This window comes from Oncorhynchus kisutch, unplaced genomic scaffold (assembly GCF_002021735.2).
Source record: "Oncorhynchus kisutch isolate 150728-3 unplaced genomic scaffold, Okis_V2 scaffold4012, whole genome shotgun sequence".
Classification (NCBI taxonomy): Eukaryota; Metazoa; Chordata; class Actinopteri; order Salmoniformes; family Salmonidae; genus Oncorhynchus; species Oncorhynchus kisutch.
The window spans coordinates 88692-94758 of NW_022265957.1; positions in this window are offsets into that span (position 1 = coordinate 88692).

The window sequence follows — 6067 nt, forward strand, 5'->3', positions numbered from 1 at the left end:
GTTTCCAACAGGTCAATATTCTACATAGTTTAGCACAGAAAATATGGCAATTAATTTCCATAATCCATTGCACGCCCACTTGCTTGTCCACTCTGTGTGGAGCAGATACGGAAACCTCATTGACTGAGACGGAGAGACGAGAGAATGCATGAGAGAGATAAAAAGCAGTTGCGTTGCGAGGATTCTCTACCTGGAAATATATGATCTAAGTGATTGACAGTTGGTGTTCAGCGGTCATAAAAGTAGGTCTTATTTAATTTGAAGAACTACTAAAATAGTGATTTTGTCAGACAGGATAAGCAGCAGCTCTATAGAGATGAGTTGATGACTTGGAATGAAATAATAAAGTCATCAAATAAATATTTTATATGAGAAAGTAAATGATGGTTGATAAGTCATAAACAGTAATGGACAGTCACTACCATCATGGGACTTTTATTCATTGTTTTATTATGTGTTGTTACAGCATTCAACACACATAATCCATAGTGCATTCAATGTCTAAAAAAAGTATTGAAATCCAAAACCGTGATTCTTTTTTAAATATTTGAATCGAAAACAAACCAACCTCAAAAATCCCTAATTTCTCAGCACTATTGGAAACAGTTACGTCCCTCTATATTTTGTTTACTACAAAGCATGGAAATGTGTAATTTTCACATATGGTGATGCTGGAGATGAATATGAAGTTGTTAAATTTCCCTTTAAGGACATACCTCATGGCCCCATTGGGCAGGTAGCTTCCACTGCCCGTAGTCAGGTAAATCTCCTTGAACTTAAGTTGTGATTCCTGCTCTTCTTCCTCTTCCTGCTCCATACAGTTGGAGGAAGGGTAGGGAGTCGGGATGCGAAAGCTATTGTAAGACTTTCGACTGCCTGGCCTCTTAGGTACACCAGCCTCAGTAAATCTCACGCGGGTCTTGGTGTTAGTCTTATCGTCTAACAGACTGGTGAGTGACGCTGTGAGAGATCTCTGTGACAATGGAGAGGAGGCAGCATCTTGGATGCCCAGTAGTTCATAAAGACCTGGGATGATGATCTGCATCAGCTTGTCCGATAAAAACTGGACAATCCTCAGACACAAGCCGGCAAGCTGTTGTTTTGTCAGCTGTATTCCAGAAACAGAAGAAGTGTTTTAAAATGTTGCATAGTGCGTCTTTCAAAAGCTTATGAACAAGGTTAAACATTAGGCAGAGTTTTCATGGTAATCTAATTAAATTGTCAGTAACATGATCTTACCGGGTCAAACATGCCCTCACGAATTCCCCTCCATTGCCTGAAAACAATATTGTTATAAATGTTGTCATATCAGGATGCGTGGCAGAATTGTTTTTATTTAATTATTTGCCTGATCGTGAAGTTATACTTGCTTTGTGTCAGTTGTTTTGGCAAAATTGCAATGTGACAACTTTTCTAGCAATGACATTTTTTTTCCGATTGATCAGTTTCTAATTTGATCCTATTTCCTTGAAGGTGTGATAGTACCAAAGAAAACAGAACATACTTCTCAGTTAGGTTTTGAAGGAAGTCCATAAGTGTCAGATGTTCCACATTGTTGAGCTTCCCCTCTTCTGTGGTTTCCATCACTGAGGTTGCTCTGCTCCTGGTAGAATTGCTCTGCTCCTGGTAGAAATGTAATTATATTGCAAATAATCAAACTTAATATACAACAAATATCATACTGAAATGATTATTAACTGTTAAAGAGTGGAGGAGCATTGGCAACGTTGGACAAATTTAAACAACTGAAACACAACAGAGATGGTTGTGGTACGACAACATTGCCAATGATAGCATCACTATAACATTTTATTGGATTAATGTTGTAATTTGAAATGACAAGGTCAACTTACCATCTCATTGACAGCTTCAGAGGTCAGGTGGTCATCCATCACATAGACAGGCAGGTCTAGAGACTGGGACAAGGCTCTATGGTCATAACCAGGAGAGAATGGAAACAACATCAGAGCAGGTCCCCATGGCAGAATCTAACCACTGTCTTCATGTCAAAGACTCACTTAGTAGTTAATACATGGCCACAAATAATGAGCGGTTCAAATAGATTGGCTGGGGACTTGACCCTACAAATGACTCCATGAATGACGCCTGACCTGCCCCATAACAAGTTCTCTCTTATTAGTCTCTCTCTCTTAATCTCCACACAAATATTTAACTGGACAGAGTGTAAGTGGCCTTACCTGACTCTCTCAGTGTCAGAAACATCATAGTCTTGTTGTTCTATGTCCTCCAGGGACATCTCAGCTACAGCAGACGGGGCAACATAGAACCTACAGACAATTATGACATCATTGGAACACATGCACGTGTCACAAACACCTTTAGCCCAAAAAAGCAGTGTAGCAGTGCTGCCCAATCTGGGGGCGATACACTTTTATTAGGCTTTTATTCAGATTCACAAACAATGCTCTACTTGAAGTCAATGAGTAAACATGTAGCAACATGGCTGAGCTTTAACATTAAGTAGAAGTTGACACTAACCATATGTATAATCCTAAAATGCGTGCCCTAAATACCAGTCTAGAACCCAGGTATGTCTCCTGCTATTTATAGTATCTTTCAAGTACATCTTATTACAGTTTAGGCCTATCTTATTATTTTCTTCCATCTAGCAATATCATTTTAAGGGCAAATACACACACATGTGTTGTAGGCCAATGAACTCCATAGTTTTAATCAGAGTTTATAATAAGGAAGGGGAATTCTGTAACAGTTTATGACATCAAAGGTATGGCAGCTATGGAGAATCATTTTCAAAACAATGTCCAAAGCGGGAAATCATTGGATGTGATTCATTCGATTCTATGCAATTTCATCTTTGAGGACTGACATGGAAGCAACCATTACACAACCCTGAACTCAATAACCCCACCCCAGTTTCAGAAGAGATATCAAACCATATCTTGTCATTCTGTATTACATCCATCAGCCTAGACAGTGATGGATGGCTATATGGAGCATCCTTGTCCATCATGTTCAGTGTGTTAGTGCTCTCACCACAGCGAGGCAGCAGAGTACCAGTTGAGGTAGGTGCAGGCAGAGCGTAGTAATTAAAGGCAGTGGTAGCCTATCCATCCCCATATCAACACCTGCAGCATCTCATGACACGCGCTCACACTCCCCCATTTACCACAACTTCCAAACTAACTGGACCTAAAACAATGTGTAACTTCGTGGCCATTCCAAGTCAGGATCACACCTAATACCAAATAGCTAGAGGATAAACCACAAATAAATTCATGTTTTGTAGGGGGGAGTTGACGATTATGTGGTGGTTGTTTCACTATCGATGATGAAATTGCATTAAATCAAAAGAGTCAGACCCAATGATTTACTGTTCGTAAGGACAGAGTGCCACTAGTAATATTGAACATTAAGTCGAAATGTAGCTAGGGGAGTTCAAGATCCAAGATCACATTTTCTTTCTATGGATTAGCCCATCTGTCAAGTGTTGGTTGTCCAGTAAAAAACTCAAACTTTGAATTAAGATTATCAATCAGATTCTGTGATCAATGTGAATCTGTGAACAGTCTTGTGAATCTTTACTAGAGTCCCCATTAGCTAACGCTATAACGTTAGCTAATCTTCCTGTGGTCCAACACCAATTGATAAGACATTACAAACAATTACAAATTAAGACTTTACAAACATTTAACAAGTAGACAATACAGACAAGAGTGGCTAGAGTGGTTTCCTGTATGCCCATGCTGCACATAGCCCACCCCAATGCACTAGTTAGCCTAGTAAACAAGCCTATACACCGCGGGTAAATTGCCACTATTCACTGTTACAGTGGTCAGAGATCACAGCCAGAAGCCTACCACTACCAACGGTCTACAACTGTTCAGTATTGTTGTCAAATGTATGGACATCGTCTGTGACTTTTTTAAATGTATTATCAAGTAGGCCCAACACCGCTTCGGAAGATGTAGGTACATTTGACCAATATTCATGTATGCATTTTTCAGTTAGCATGGTCATGTTTCCTTTCACGTGAGAAATATTAACCAAATTTTCCCTTGCTTATCTCCTTCAAAATACTGCAAGCTACAGAGCTATATAAATAATGACTGTATTGGCATGATTCCATACCTTATTATTGACTTCAATTGGAGGTGCAATTCACTCCTTTTGACGAGTAGGTTTGGTCCTCATTTCCAGAGCAAATGTGCAACAGTTCTACACACACATATTTAACTGTCTGTTTTCATTACATCATCAGCTACCTTTGTTACATCACAAAGCCAGCTGGCTAAATCTGGCACATTTACAGAAATACAGTAGATTGTCCCTGTCAAATACATTTGATAAAAAATAAATGTCCAAAACAAACAGTGGTGGAAAAAGTCCTCAATCAGTCAGTTGCAAACAGTATGACTCAAGTAAATGTGAAAGTTGCCCAGTAAAATACTACTTGGGAAGTATTTGGTTTGAAATATTCTCAAGTATCAAAAGTAAAAATAATTTTACAAATTAAGCAAAGCAGACAACACTATTGTATTGCTTTTTTTGAATGTAAGAATAGCCAGGGGCACACTCCAACACTTAGACATAATTTATAAACTAAGCATTTGTGTTTATTGAGTCTGCCAGATCAGAGGTTCTCTTGATAAGTGTGTGAATTGGACCATTTTCCTGTCATACAAAGCATTCAAAATGTACTTTTGTGTATCAGGGAAAGTGGATGGAGTCAAAAGTACATTTTTGTCCTTTATGAATGTACTGAAGTTGTCAAAAATATAAATAGTTAAAGTACAGATACCCTCAAAACGATTTAAATCATTTTTACTTCAGTACTTTGCACCACTGAAAACAAACCTTTTCTAATGTCTCTATATCACTGGCTTGCAGGGTTTTCACCATTGACCCTTCATGTAATGGTATCGAAGTTCAAGATCCATCTTGGCTTAATGTAGGTAACAAGTATTGAAGGTGTATAACTTCAACTTTTGTTAGTCAACGTTCACGTTCGTAATGATAGTTTATTACACTTGTCTGAGCAGTCAAACTGGTATGAAAAATATCCCATTCATAATAGAAAAGACAATGTTCAGAATACCTGGAGTGACAATTGATGGAAAGGGTTTACAGCATTACAAAAGTTTGATTAAAAACGGAATATTTATTCACCCACAATTTATTCCTGGCGCACTGTTTCAACTTGAAAATTAAGTTATGTTCAAGGATATTTAGATTTTTGTGGCTTAAAAATAGAGTACAAACTCAATCTGTACATCACTTTAATATTAATAACCAATGTCAAGGCATCATGATACAGAGAAAGACATACAAATGCTAGTCTACCAACATCAAATAAATGCTGATTACAGACATATTTATGCAAAAAAACAGGGGGTAAATTAATTTAGATACAGTCACAAGCTCCAATCTGAATGGCAGCAGGGAGAATATGATGTGGACACCAAGGAACTTAATTCTCAATCCGCTCCACTACAGCCCTGTTGATGTGAATGGGGGAGTGTTCTGCCCTCCTTTTCCTGTAGTCCACGATCATCTCCTTTGTTTTGCTCATGTTGAGGGAGAGGTTGTTGTTCTGGCACCACACTGCCAGGTCTCTGACCTCCTTCCTATAGGCTGTCTCATCATTGTCGGTGATCAGGCCCACCCCTGTTGTGTCGTCAGCAAACTGAATGATGGTGTTGGAGTCATGCTGGCCATGCAGGAGGGGACTATGCACGCACCCCTGAAGGGCCCCCATGTTGAGGATCAGTGTGGCAGATGTGCTGTTGCCTATCTTTACCACCTGGGGGAGGCCCTTCAGGAAGTCCAGGATCCAGTTGCAGAGGGAGGTGTTCAGTTCCAGGGTCCTTAGCTTAGTGATGAGCTTTGTGGGCACTGTGGTGTTGAATGCTGAGCTGTAGTCAATGAACAGCATTCTCACATAGGTGTTCCTTTTGACCAGGTGTAAAAGGGCAGTATAGATCACGATTGATATTGCATCATCTGTGAAGCTGTTGGGGCGGTATGCAAATTGAAGTGGATATATAGGGTTTTCTGGAATGATGGTGTTGATGTGAGCCTTGACCAG